At 35.7% G+C, this 15,153-nt stretch overlaps 1 long non-coding RNA gene across 1 annotated transcript; it reads left to right on the top strand.

The window, feature by feature from the left end:
- Positions 1 to 9,429: 9,429 nt before the first annotated feature.
- LOC108375267 (uncharacterized) lies at positions 9,430 to 12,399 on the top strand. Its single transcript, XR_001849147.1, has 3 exons — positions 9,430 to 9,586; positions 10,282 to 10,288; positions 12,389 to 12,399. It is a non-coding gene; the product is annotated as an uncharacterized LOC108375267 (long non-coding RNA).
- Positions 12,400 to 15,153: the final 2,754 nt, after the last annotated feature.

The raw sequence follows: 15,153 nt of genomic DNA, 5'->3' as shown, positions 1-15,153 counted from the left end.
TTCGATTACATCTTTTGTTCTCGGTCCCTGATTTAAACTGCACGTAAATTTCCAATATTGGCTATTTAAATATGAAATTCGCAACCCTGTGTTTTGACCGAACAACAATCAGCTGTTGAGTACGAAATGTAAACAAACAAACAAATGTAACAACAACAGTGCTGCCAACGCGAACGCGGCCAAAGATCTTGCGTAGAATAATTTTATAGAAAGCACCCTACCTAAGCCTTCTCATCATTGTTAGACATGGTCCATGTTTCTGTGCCATATAAAAAAAACGAGGCTCTGCTTTCAATTGCCAACCGAGCTCAAAGTAGCGGTGTTTATGCTGGATCCTAGGTAAACAAAGTCCTTCACTACTTCAAAGCTATGAATGCCAAGAGTGATGTGTGTCCAAATACGCGGAGAGGTTATAATTACCAACGATTTTGTAGTATCTATGAAAACTTATTGTTCTATTTTTTTCACCAAAATCGTTTGGCTGAGGACACGGGGTTTAGAGATTGGATAAAGTTTTTGAGATGGTAATGTAACTCGCCGCACCTTTTGTTGGGAGAGTTACTTATCGAGCTCAATGAGCCCACATAGTTTGTGGACGCTAATCAAGTCAACTACTCATTTGAAGAAAGGCAGATGAAGTTGTAGCGCAAGATGTTTCCTTTTACCATTGATCTATTGAAGCATTCTGTTGGAGCAATCATGCTCTAGCTGCTAGCGGCGGTATGTTCTGACAGGAACTCTCGAATAATTGAGACTTTTTCCTTCCTGCAGCGTATTTCAAAGAAAAGGTGGCCGCTATAAAGGATGCAGCCGACAGATTAGAAGGATAATATCTATTCGAGAGCCAAGCGGAAACTAGGGCCCTAACATCACTTATGGTGTGATCGAAATAGTGACAGTGCAGGAAATTGCAGCGCCGATAAATTGGCCTTGATATCGTCTCTCCTCACAGTGAGGGTATAGTATTTAGGTGTGTATGTGTCAACCTGTAGCTCATACCTGGATAGATGAGTGCGAATAGATGGGTGGAACCGAAGTGCGGTATGGCGAAGTGGAATCATCTCAGCATATCCTTCTGGGCTGCCCGCATTGGCAAAACGTTTTCTTTTCTGCAAAAAATGTTGCCTTTTCATTGCCCTATCCTTGGTATTTGTGCGTAGAAAGCACTGAAAAGGCAATATTTTTCGGTAGCAAAGAAAACGACCTAATGTTTAAATATGCCTTCTCGTATTTCATAAAGACTATCGGAACACTCCCTGGGGTGGACAACAACTGTCTTCGGAACCTTATTTTGTGTACCCAGGGCCTTTCCTATTCCTCGTGAGGTCGCCTAGCTTAAACTAAACGAAACTTTCTAAAACTGGTTGATAAAACTTCTTTAAATAAAACAGAGTTCATTGCATTCAAGCCAAGTAGATTTAAGGAAAAAATCTAACAATGGCTATATGAATAACGAATAAAGATAATAAGAAAATAATAACGAAGATGTATGTTCATTAGGGTGGTCCTTAAAATCAACTGAACGATTTTTTTTTAGTCTTACCCCCTCAATAGGTAATATAACGGTTACAGATAACAGACGTCTTCATAGGATAATCTGAACTTTCCGTAGACTTTAGGTAATACAACGGTTACAGACAACAGACGTCTTCATAGGGTAACCTGAACTTTGTTTGACCTCTGTGCGACGCGCTTTAACCGACTTCAATCGGAACTAAAATTTGTATGTGTTATATTCGACTCTAGTAGCATTGACGTAGGGGTTGCAGTTTAGGAAATCTGATGTAAAAATTTGCTTCCCACATTTAAGGGCCACCATAATGTAAATATTATTTTTTATATAAAATAAAGTAAATAGGTTCAAAATGACTGGCAGGTGGAAATCCGCAAAGTGACCCTGAAAATCAGACAATCGTACAATTGCTATGGCTGCACTTCAAATGAACTTCAACTCCATGTAAAAAATTACAACAACTTTGAGAATTTTCGCACTTATTGCGATTCATTGCATCTTATTTACACGTGTTCATATTGTTTCGGAACTGGTGCAAAATTAATACTAAACACCTTCGAAGACAAATATTAAAAGATGACAGAGCGTCGCCACTTGCGTGTTTAGATTAAAAATTCCCGCGTACTAGCACCTCTAAGCGAACTACTAAATTAGTGGGTAATTATGCAAGTAAACACTAAGCGTCGTGAAATATTGTTATTCTTATAAGTATGTATGTATTTGTAATTAAATCAAGAAATCAGTACTGGCGTAAAAAGTGGTAACAGTCGTACTAGTTGCAAAATTACCACTAGCTATTTTAAATTCGTATAAAAAGTTAAAAAATTTCACTAGTCCAGAGCTTGTTTGGATAGGTAAAGGGCTATAGAAATGAGGTGATCTCTCAACCTAATCCGAAGAAGAGAGAAAATTTCGCATTGTGGGAAAGAAATGTAAATGAGACATTTAAGGAAGCAAATTAGAAAATTTATCCTATTTATTGTAGCATTGTTTTTTTTTGCTTAACGAACCAAAAGGAACAGATTAGTACATATGTACATACATACATATATCTCACGTTGGAAGCCCAAGACTCAAAATTATGCAATAGCAAAATTAGTTTCTAATCCACCAATTCGACTCTAACTGTTTTCATTAGTGGTACAGGTACAAATAATTATGCAACACAAATATTTGTTATGATAATTTGCATGAATTATTTTAATAATAATTACCCTAATGAGTGCAGCAACCTGAAGTGCTCCATCGACTATTGCTAAATACATAGATAATTAAAGTTAATATTTTTAGTACCTTAAATTTGCCATTTGTTCTTTTGTTGTCGTTGCATTGCAAAGTGATGACGGCAAAACGTGTTTTTGTAAAATAAGTATTAATTAAAAAAGTATGGGATGTGATCTAAAAATCAATAAGGTACTCGTATACATACATATATGTATATATTCAAGGAAAAATTAAATAATTTTTATAATAAAAGAAAGTATACCTGTGTAACTGCTAAGTAGTTATATAAGCGCTGAAATCTTAAAAATAAAATTACTAAGCTAAATGTATTTGAAGAAGAAAAACAGTTTGAAACCCCCAGTCAAATGATTTACGATTGAAACTAATTTGTCATAACCAGAGAAAGGATATTATGGAAATTGCCTTTTTTCTGCTAAAGATATTTGGCCTTATTCATAAAAAATAAAGTAGTCTTATAAAAGGTTTATAAATTGAAAAATGTATGAAAACGTCAATTTATAAAGCTCTTTAAACCTACTTTATTTTTAATGAATAAGGCCAATAGAGTATATTCGATTAAGAATGTCCATGATCTAGCTTTACCTGATTCCATATATCCACATTTAATATTACCTTTTTTGCCTTTTTAAGAAAAAGCCCTTATTCCAGATAACGTTCCATATTTAAATTGGGCGCGACTTGTATCAACTCGAGCGCACGTTTAGTACATTCAAGGCTTTTATTCGCGGAAATCGAATGAAAATTCTGCCAGAAAACTTAAAAATGCATCTTGTTGTTCAATGTTACTACAACTATAGCGATTAAAGTTTTGTGAGTTAAGAACTCGAAAGAAGAAAATAGTCAAAGATTCAAAGAACAAGTTTTTTTTTATACTGAAACTAGTTAACAGCTTTTCTCTTTTTACCTGCAAATTAAACACATTTCTAAAATAAATGTATTTTTTGATTATTTTTCGGGTTCTGTCTTTGTTTAGTGCCTTATTTTGCCTTTTTTGCGATTTCTAGTACCTTTTTCTGCCATTTCGTTATTTTATTTTGCCTTTTTTTATAGGCTTTTAGGCCCTAAACATCCGTTCTCTGGTCATAACAGTCGACATCTCCGCACAAGGGGTAAAAATCACATTGATTTAAGCACAAGATTTAATGTTTTTTTGAAAATAAAACACCAAAAAAATAGTGCACAAATTCAGAAAAAAAGATTTGTATTGAATTCGTCAAAATGTTAATCAACGAGGTAAGATCTCTTCTAATAGTCCCACCAAACAATTTTTGTTGCCAGCAAGGGTGTCGCCCTCGGAAACAAATTTACTGCCGGTAATCCATCGTATCGATTTCTCATCACCAGTCGTTCTAAATTTTAGGGTCTAAAGGCGCGGGCACCCAACGACGCAGCGTAAACGTAGGTTGACGGACGTAAAGAGAATAAATTCATGTGCGTGGCACTTAGCGGAAATATCAGCTGTTCTCTCTCATTTTCAGCATGCAGTGCTACCACTGAATTATATGCAAGTCTGTTTTTGCGTAAATTTGTAATGAATTATTTCCATAACTTAAAACATTTGATATGTTCATGATGTAAATAAGAAAAATTTAAGTCAAAAACAAAGTCTCATGCTTCTTATCATTTTCTGAAATAATTTTCAATTATTTTAAGAGCAACTCATTTACTTCTTCATATATATTTTGGAATAGTTCACAGTATTGTGATCTGGCAGCCCTACTACAAGAGTGTGTGAGAGAAAGCAATCAGCTGACTGGATTTTACGGCAAAATTGAAAACGACGTGGATTTTTACGTCAAAATTTTACGCTATGTCAAAATTCCACGTCATTGAATTTTCATTTACCATTTAGCTCTCATAACATAGATCGAGTCAGCTCACACGTTCTAAGATTTTCCGTCGTTGAGTCCCTGCCCCTTAAAACGTCCGCCGAAAGCAATTCGCGTGGGCGAGTCGTTTTCTTATCGCTTCAGGTGATATTTGGAATAATTTTATTCTTTTTAATACCTCTTTTTATTTTTGTATACAAAATTGGAACATAGAAACGGAATTAATTATTTCTTTCACTATTTTTTCAATCCTGTATTTGGTATATATTAGTTAGACGCTTTTGGATAATACTGTTGACGCGAAATTTAAAAGTTTGGGAATTTTTGATAACTTATTTATTCGAAAATTGACATGAAAGAAATGATGTTGCCGATTTGTCACCACGGCAATAAATCGGTGAGTCGTAGAGCTGTCAAACTATCGACAATACTATCAATAGTATCGATAGTCTGGTCATATGAGATAACTATCGATAGTTTTTGTACTATCGCCACTATCATTTCATTTACTACGTTTATACGTAAGCTATTTGCAAATAAAAATTATTTGCAAGTACCTAACCTACTGTTTATTCGATGGTGAAAAATTCTTTTTTAATATTGCCTGATTATAAAAAGGCAATAATATGACCATCGAAAAGGAAAATTAACCTAAAAATGGCAGCGTCTTGCGCTTATTTGCAAATAGTACCACTAATACAAGAGTGATAGAATAGAAGATTGCGCCAATGAGAGAGGATTTTTGAGCGTTATTTTTGCGTGACGTCATCTTGGTGCTATTGCGAGAGAGAAATGCCAAAACGCATATAAAAATATGTAAACAATGCAGAAAAATGTGCTAATTTTAATATTACTTGGCCCAATTTTGCTGGAATCAATAAATATACAAAGATTGATTAATTAGGAACACGTAGCTATAACTTTGGACATGTAGCCCTTTAGGTAAATACGATTTTTAGCACACGAAAAAATTGATGTATTAACAGTGTTTGCAATTCCATGTAGACCAAAAGGAAGCAAAGTGAATTTTTGGACTCACCGTTGTAAAAAGCCATGCAGAGTGCATATTTATATTTGTGGACAGTAGCCAACCACTATAAACTTCACAGCTGTTGACTCCATAGCTTTTATTTGATGACTTTTGTACCAATTCCGAAAGGATGCATGAGTGTGGCTTTATTGGAAACAAATATTCTATGTAAGAAAACATAATTTAAGCTGAACGTTTAAGTAAGAGAGTAATTTTGTTATTTGACAGTTTTACAGGTTTTATCTGGAACGCAACTATTGGTTCAAAGAGAACAAAACTTGGCAGTATTGTTTCCAGGGCTGCCATCTTGGCCCAAACCCCGCCATTTTTGGCCCTATTTAACTTCAAATGACAATTACTTTTTCAATTTGGCACAAAGTGCCAAAATGGCACTTTTGAAAAATAGTAATGTTTTAATATATTTTTGGTGAAATCCTTTGCGTGTACTTCTTCTCAACTAAATTTTTTATTTTCTATAGTGTATACAACTGGTTTATCTTACTTTGGTACTGGGCTTTTGTTTTAGAAATGTGTTTCTAGTTTTAATGCTAAATGAGAAGAATTTTTGACACTTTTATTAACCGAAATCCAAAAAAGGAGGAGGTTATCAGTTCGTCGCAATATTTTTTATTTATTTATTTATTTATTTTTTTATGTATGTTACCGCATAACTTTGGACCACGTCAACTGATTTCGATAATTCTTTTTGCATCGGAAGGGTAGTGTCTCAGAGGTGGTCCCATACTAATCTGGTTAAGATCCGATCAGCGGATCATGAGATGTATATATTTTTTTATATGAGAGTTGAAGTCGGTTTTTTTCGCTAAAAATTACTTGTTGTTTTATTTGGTATATTTTGGCACTTTTTTATCCTCAGTATGGCACTTCATAGCTAAGTATAGTTGGCAGCCATGATTATTTCATGAACGAACGAATAAAGATCACCCCGGACGGAGTGCGAGAAAAGAGTATTTGTTTGCAGTGACGTAATTTCTTCGCCGCCATGTGAATGAAACGGAATGCCGATTAAAAAATGACGTTATCAACTAATATTTTTTCCTCAAATGCAATTACAAATACACGGTTGCCGTGCTGGGTGATTTGTTTAGTTGGTTCATGGCATTATTTCTAAAAGCGCCATTTTTTATTTTAAGCGTTGAAATAGTAGAGGTTACATTGCCGTCTTAAGAGCGTGTCAGACGTGGCGATGCAGTATATTTCAAAAGACTGTCGAATTGAGAACTTTCAGAAAGCGTTTCATGAGCAGTGGCACCTTGCATGTAAAGTGCCTTTCGAAAGAAAGTTGTTTGTTTCCGAAAGGCGAATTGCAGGGAACGAATTTCTAGTAATATTTCTCGATACTAAAATGCAACCGTGAGCCGCTAAAATAAAAAAATGTATAAAAGCAAGATAACGAAAAATAAACTGATTTAGAAAAACATATGAAACTGGTCGATACTATCGATAGTAACCCTTAAGATAGTTTGACAGCTCTAGTGAGTCGCCAATTTGTTGCCATCGACGATTGTTGCCTATTTCTCATGTTTCGCATGGTGGGGTATATCAGAAAAACATAAATGTATTTCCAAATGGCGGAAAATGTTTTTTTTTTATTATTGGAAAATGCAAAAATATGACCTACCAAATCGTGGATGCTCTATCTTTTGGTCGTATTATCGATTTCCAGATGTACATTTTTTTAACAAGAATTTCAAAGATTTGCTACGATGCGAGCCTTGGTTTTCAGCTTAAAACTTGTTTGTTTTTGTCGATTTTCAGTAAAAATTCTTGAGTTTAAGCTCACTCCGTCAGCGCTAAAGTTGAGTCCGAGCTTAAGCTCACTTTTTATGCATGAGGTCCATTGATTTTTTATAAAAAAAAAAATACTGTGTTCGTTCTAATTTGCTGTTTGATAATTTAAAAATTAGCACGCTAGCAAACATACGTAATATAACACGTTGTCGGAGGCACTTTCCTTTTTCTCCTAAGCATTTTGGCATCGTTTAAGCCTTCATCAAGGGATTTGATGTTTATTATAAACAAAACCTTTCTACCGAAAAATGTTTTGTAGAAAAGAAAATACCATAACTAAAAGCCTGATTATGGCTACTTAAATTAACGGAACTTAGAACTTAAAAAATTAATATGAAACAGATTTCGACGTGGCATTAAGTTCCGTTAAGTTCCGCTGTTCAACTATAAGTAACATCCATTTAAGAGAATTTTTAAGTGAGAGCCTGACAATTACATTAAGTTGCCATAATCAGACCATAATACTTTCTTCGCGTCGTGAATACCTCTATTCTTTCTGAATACCACGCCTTATTAGCAGCATTACGATCAAACAAGGCACTAATTGCAGAAAAAAAATTAAACAAATATAAAACTATCGCAGACGTAAATTATGACGTAAATAGCTGCTAAAGCTAAATTTGTTGTGTAGAAGTTTTTTGTGGATTTCATTTTAGCAATTATTTAGAGGAAGAAAGAAAATAGGTACCTATGCCATCCCTACATGATATACATTCATTTGCACATTTCGTGAATTTTATGGCCAAATACCTTTAGAGAATTTGAATGAGGAGGACCTGCAGCGTCTAGCACCTCGGTTTATTTATTTTTATTTTTAATTTGAACTCAATATATATTCAGATAAAATACATATTTATAGGAAAGTAAATACAAAATTCTGGGATGTAAACACATATATACATATGTTATAATATACTTATGAATATATCGAGCCTAACCGCCAAAATAACGTAAGCGACATTTTTTTCAAAATTTTCTTTTTGATGCAGAAATGCATCTAGATGCTCTAGTAATATTTCTGCATCAAAAAGAAAATCTTGAAAAAAATATCGCTACGTTATTATGGCGGTTAGGGCTCGATATGCTAAGTAATATATGTACATATATTCAGCACACACTCACTGAACACGAGCATATCGAATGAGGGAGGCAAGTGCATTCCCATTTGCTGCGATTATTGGCACCAATGTAAGAAACGTCTGGCAGCACACCCTCCGGCGTCCCACTCTCATTGTATGTAGTTGGTGATAGTCTGTCTGTCAGTTACATGCATCAATTGGCCAAACAATAAACAACCACTGCACTATTGTAGTCTGTCTGTGATAGGAGGGCGGTATGAAAAGGGAACGATTTTCTTGGCGGCATTGGACGGGCTCCGACTGTTTGGGTTTGTGTTGGGAACTTGAACTTGATTTAAAATATACTAAACATTCGCACGGCAAATGAATGGTTGCCAACAAATCGGCGAGACAAGAAATAATGTCCACGAGTTGTGGTTACAGCCAGAGAAATAAGTTATAACGTACTGTATTTCATAACAGGTAAATAGGTGGATAGCAAGGGAATGAAATAGATGAAAAATGATGAAAAAAATATATCCCGACAAGTTAAGAAGCTTCTCAATTTTTTGAAGTCGGTTAATAAATTAAAAATTTATTTATACATTTTGATAAAAAAAGTTAAACGGTTGATGATTTCTCGAGAGTTTTGTTGGATTTCTAGGGACAGTTCAGTTTTTTCGGGCTTATCGGGAATTTGCTTCATTTTTTGAGGAACTTTAGTAATTTTCGAAGACTTTTTCGAAATTATCGGGGTCTTTCGGAATTCTTTGTGTTTTTTTGGGCATCTCGGGGGGCGTTTTGGAAACATTGCAGAATTTTTCAAGATTATTCGTGTTTTTCGGGAGCCTTTCGAGATTCTTCGAGATACTTTTCGGGAACTTTTTGAAAACCATATATTTTTTTCTTTTTTTTTGTAGGTTACCGAATATCTCGGGACCACGAGAACCTTTTTCGACAATTATTATTTTTTATCGGAAAGCTGGTCCCATACTAACTTGGTTTCGTTTCGATCGTAGGATCATGTAGAAATTTACGGTACTCCTATATTTTTATATGAGCATTGAAGTCGGTTTTCTTTTTTGCTTAAAAATTACTTGTCAAAGAAAAATATTAAGCTTCATGATTCTCATAGTTTTTTTTTTTAATCTGAAGAATCACTTCGTCCTCTAGCCCTCGGCGGCAATAGGCAATATAATTGGCGCTTGGTCATCTTAAAAAGCTCCGCTCCACCACTGGCCAGGAGAACTTTGTGAAACTTCGCTTGTCGGGGTCTTCATCCAGCGCCTATGAGCCGACCCATCTGTTTAGGAATAGACCGCAAGTTGTCAGTGCAGTGGAACTTCTATACTCTTTCTATGAACATGAATAGCCTCAAGTGTGCGCTGCCAAGAAAATTCATCAGGCTTGCAGTTATCCGAAATGTAGCTGGACCATGGCTCCCAAGTAAGTCTATTTTTCAAGATATTAGAGGTGATCGAGAGAGAGTAGACGCATTCCTTGACCGCTTTCAGTTGCAAGATAATCGACTCTAAAGCCCTGATTGCAGCTAGCTGTGAGAGTAAATATATACCTGGTATTACGCTAGTTCGTAGCCGGTCGACTGTTTGCTTTATCGTGACCACATGTGCTTAAAATACGCTGCAGAACTCTACTAGTCTTAACTTATGGACAATTGAGAGTTCCGGACAAAATACATCTCCTTAAACTCTACCGTTCAACTTCGTCCCAACCACGAAAATGTTTACTGGACTTCTGTTTCAGAGTGTCCTCTCTCCTACTCACTCCTTGGAGGTTGTGTGTACAGGTGGGTTCATTCATCGGCACGCACCTATCAGTTTTCTCTGGTATGAAGTTGGTGTTTCAAACGATCGCCCACATAACCGAATTGCCTTGATTATGGTTCCAAACAACCAGCAAATTTCACATCTCTCTAATGGAATCAGTATAGAGTAACTTGTCCACTCGCTCTCAATATTAAGCTTCCAAGTTAGCTTAACGTTAAGTAAAATATAGGACGAGGAAACGTGCTGTTTCGATGGGGTCAGTCCAACAGGAGAAGGGTGTTCACTGTGCTGGTTTAAGGGGGAAAGTGAAAAGGTTGTTGGTGTTATCTGTGATGTCTTCAATAGTATGTCGGCTCCAGTATGGAAAGGTAGTAGTCAAGTCTTTTGCTGTATCCAGACCTAAGTTGCGTCAGAGTAATGTGGGTCTTTGGAGGCAGCTGAAGCTGTTCGCCAGCGATGGGAGGTGATTGAACTCCGACGACCGTTTTCACGGGGCGAGAGTTTGTAAAAGTGGTGATTGTCTCTGAAAGTGAATGTTGTTTATAGCTTGTTGTTACAACGTTAGGTTTAGTGGCTGTACGATGTTTATCTGCATCTCGTTAGTTATGCTTCCTAAGTGTCTGCAAGGACTCTCGCTGACCATGCAACTGTACACTCTGCTGTGATTTGAGGACCTTGTTGTGGCTCTGTAATTTATTTACGGTTATTTACCGACAGTCATCAACGGAACTCCTTCCTGTGGCTAAGGAAGCTTCGAGATGTAGAAGTTAAACAGTAAGGCTAATTCTTATTTGCTTCGCTAATTCGCCATCTACCGTTTTAGTCGCTGCATCAATGCTATCTAGAATTGTGGAATGACAAACGGCGTGAAAAAAACTTTGACAAGTCCAACGGTACCAAGACCATTCACTCACAGGGGCCGTTATATTTAGTGCTACGAGCTACCTGGATATTTATGGGTTTAGTAGTGCGACTACTCCCCTAGACTGCCACATATCGGGAGTGATGAGTGTGGCCAACGAAAGATGGAGGACCTTAGTGGTGTATTATAGTCTCAACGTACCCAATTTGTTTACCTTAGTTTATCGGCATCAATGGCTTTAGAGGCGTTTTTACTTCCCGATGGCCACCTGAACTTCTGAACTTTATTGCAGTAACTTTTGCACACTTTTCACTAATTGCCAGAAGACATTTTGCAGGGAAAATAAATATTTAAAAATATGTAGTTTTACTAACATTTTTTCGTGGGCCAACTCATTGTTTAACCGCCAAAAGTTTCTTGCCTTAAATGCATCTTTTTAATTATTTTTATTCTTAGTTTGTTATTGTTATTTTTTTTAGTTCGCATGTTCTTCCTCATTTACCATTTGTGCTGCGAACATGCATGCAAAACGAAAAGGAAGAGAATGGCAATCTGTTTCCCTTTTAGTGTTCGCGGGTACTTTGCACGGCAACCATTTGTTTGAATTATTAGCCCATCTCAGTGGCTCGTGATCGCTTTTTCGTTTGCCCTTTGTGTGATAAATTACGAAACCTTCATAATTTCTTAATACGAGTATAAAGAGCCCGCGAGGTAATTAAAAATGCGTATCCTGGAATATATAATGTGATGTCTAAACTTTAAAAATTAGGCGAAGTGGCGTAAATTCAAAACTAAACCAATAAGAAAACAGCGAAAAAAATAAATAAATATAAAAATGAGTTTCATACATCCGGACATGAGTTTGGTTACAAGTCCGACCGCGTCCAACGCAACTTCTGACATTTCCGATTATAACGGCAATGCAAATGTTGATGTGACGTCACATAAACCAATGGTGGCCGCGGACAAAAAGGCGAACGAAAATGACCTGTGCTGCACTAATGACGACGATAGCGATAGGCGCAATGGCGCAAGCGCTAGCGGCAAATCTACGGATGCCATGGCCAATTTGCCGAAGCGTAAATCGGAAAAAATCGAAATTAAAATTGTGCTCGTCAAATTGCAGGTGATTTTCCAAACATAACATGTGTATCTATGTACCTACATACATATATATGTATGTACATACCTATCAGCAAATATGATTAATAATTGATTAGTATTTTAGTGTAGTTGAATTATATTCACCAAGATTGAAAAGTGCATACATACAAATATTTATAGATCTTCAGAATGTCTCCGCATAAAATTTTATTAATAGTATAATTTATGAAACCATACATATGTATATATGTTTGCTGCAGCTGCATGACTGGGCGACATGAGGTCTATGACAAAACTGTGAATTTATTTAAAGGGAATATAATAACAATTAGTTAAATAAAATTATACCTTAAAAAACCAAAACCTCGCTATTATAATTTCCATTCGTATTATCATCAGGCATGTAACTTGAGAATAGAAATCGCTGCATCTTTTAGGCGCATCAGTTTTACATAGTTACATCCCGAGCTAATAAAAGGGAGGTAATAAAAAAAAGGGAGGTAATAATAATAAAAAAGGCGTGCCTATGTCGCAAAAGTATGTATGTATGTACATCTGTATGTAAATGCAGGGTAACTGCCTGTTTAGAATATACATACATACTTATGTACATATGTATTTGCAGCGCATTTTATTGTGCACCTCATTCTATTTTTGTGTTCGCCTTTTTAACTACAAAGTAACTGCTTAAAAGTCATTTAGTTAAAAAGTGGTATTTTCTTAAAAAATTATAGATCCTTTATCTATCTGAGCCTATTGACCTGAGGCATAATAGCTCGTAGTTCTTTGTTGATTAATTATAGAAGTGCCTGCACTTCAAAATAAATGTTTAGTTCTAAGTTTCGATATGGAGGCTATGCTCAAAGTTTGTAGTTGTAATTTTTAGAGCTTCACGAAAACGCTTATTGCACGAGAACTAGTGAAGCGATTTCAAAGAGAGGTATGGCGTTTCAAAGACTCCAAACCTATCGACAGATACATTTCTGTAAGTAACCGATTTGGTTTCTGTCCAAAAACAACGGTAAATATTGGGATTCGCCACTGAAGAGAATACTGATAGTTTTTTTTCGTGCTTCGTTCTGTTTCATGAGTATTTGATAATCTTTGATTGGCACCTGATCCCTATAGTAAAAATAAAGCAGTGCAATTAACTGGGTCGTGCGTGTGCCGAGAGGATAGAAAAATAATCTTTTTATCATTAAATTCAACAATTGTATTGAGCATGAGGCCGTTTTTTTAATGAAAACTATTGTGGAATAATTAACAATAATTTATAAATGGTAGGAGTGATAGCTATTTCGGATATCACCACATCTCCTCATCAGACATCTTCAGCGGTATTCGAACCGACGACCCCAGCTGACTCGGCCAGTTGCTTACGCACTGTGCTAAGTTCGCCTAAGGGCGTGTGTGAATCGGTAACAAAGTTCTATGGGGAAAGCTGTTGAATAATATTTTTACTAGGGTGAGACAGTTTTGCCAATCTGCTGTGTGAAATGAAATATTTTTTGACAGCAGTAAATTTTTGATAACCGCAGATTTATTTGGAATAAAATATTACAAATTGAAGTGAACTGAATATTTTAAGAAAACTTCTACCATCGTTGATTGCAATTCATCTATTTAAGCTTTTATTTAACGAAAAATTACACACATCAACAATCTTTGCGATTGTCAAAATTTTCTATGCATTTGTCAAAAATTTCACTAGCCTCATGAGCTACTGAAATTTTATTCACCTCATAGATGTCAAAAATTTACTCGATGCGAACTTTGTTACCGATTCACACACGCTCTTATAAACTGTTGTTGGTTGGCCAACTACAATCAAGCGCAGCTATTCCGCTGCAATTCACACCTGATCACGTGGTTGTTAGTTTTGTTCGTTTTTCGTTATTAATTCTATTTTAAGAATGTTTAACTTTTAGGTGTGCTCGTCCTTAAGTTATTTGTTTGTTTGTTATTTTTGGCCTTATAAAACTTATATTCAACAATTTTATTGAGAATGAGGCCGTTTTTTAATGAAAGCTGTTGTGGAATAATTAACAATAATTTATAAATGGTAGAAATCATTAAGGTAAAAATACCTCTTTGGAACGAGTGCCAGTTTTAAAACGATATTATACATTTTTGTAGAAAAAAGAATTAAGTCGCCCGTGAACACACGGGAGTGCGACTTTCCTGCAACATCGTGCACTGAGGGAAAAAAATATTAAAATCAAGTAGAAACGTAATTGATCTTACTATAAACGTCAATGAAAGTACTGTATATTGGTAAATATTCAATTCAATTACGCCCATATTAAAATGACCGCGTTCGTGCTGAAATAGCATCCGTGAAGTGAATAATCAGGACAAAAACAAAAAAAAAAAAATTTNCACTGGCAAGCATCTTTGCGCACTCACCTACACCCAGACATATAAATTTGCTTTCCAATCTTGAATATCCATCAAAACCTCAGCCACGCGATTTGTACGTGTTGTCACCGCTCTCAGAGCGGCGCCCTGCATGCTTGGGGTGCGTATGTACACTCATATATATATATACTCAGATGTGAACAGTCAAATACGTGCGTAATAATTTTTGTATGAAAACATTATTTTTAAATACGAACATTTTTAAACGATAATCAAATATAAAGTATTCATTTCTACTATGCACTTACAAAATTGCGCAATTATTGACCGTATCTGCGTGCGCATAATTGCGCAATGATTGATCACTTTCGTTATTTTTCTGAAAATTGATATTTATACCCGAGCGCACTTGTGCACAAGGGTATTATAACTTTGTTCACATAACGGTTGTTTGTAACAGGCAAAACGAATCGAGATAGATATAGACAAATGTATACATAAATGATCAGAATGAAAAGAGAAATCGATTAAGCGGTGACTGTCTGTCCGTCCGTC

Source organism: Rhagoletis zephyria, unplaced genomic scaffold, assembly GCF_001687245.7.
Source record: "Rhagoletis zephyria isolate East Lansing unplaced genomic scaffold, Rhagoletis_zephyria_1.1 Rzeph_scaffold_00092, whole genome shotgun sequence".
Lineage (NCBI taxonomy): Eukaryota > Metazoa > Arthropoda > Insecta > Diptera > Tephritidae > Rhagoletis > Rhagoletis zephyria.
Note: the sequence above shows the minus strand (reverse complement) of the source record. Positions and strands in the feature narration are given on the sequence as shown.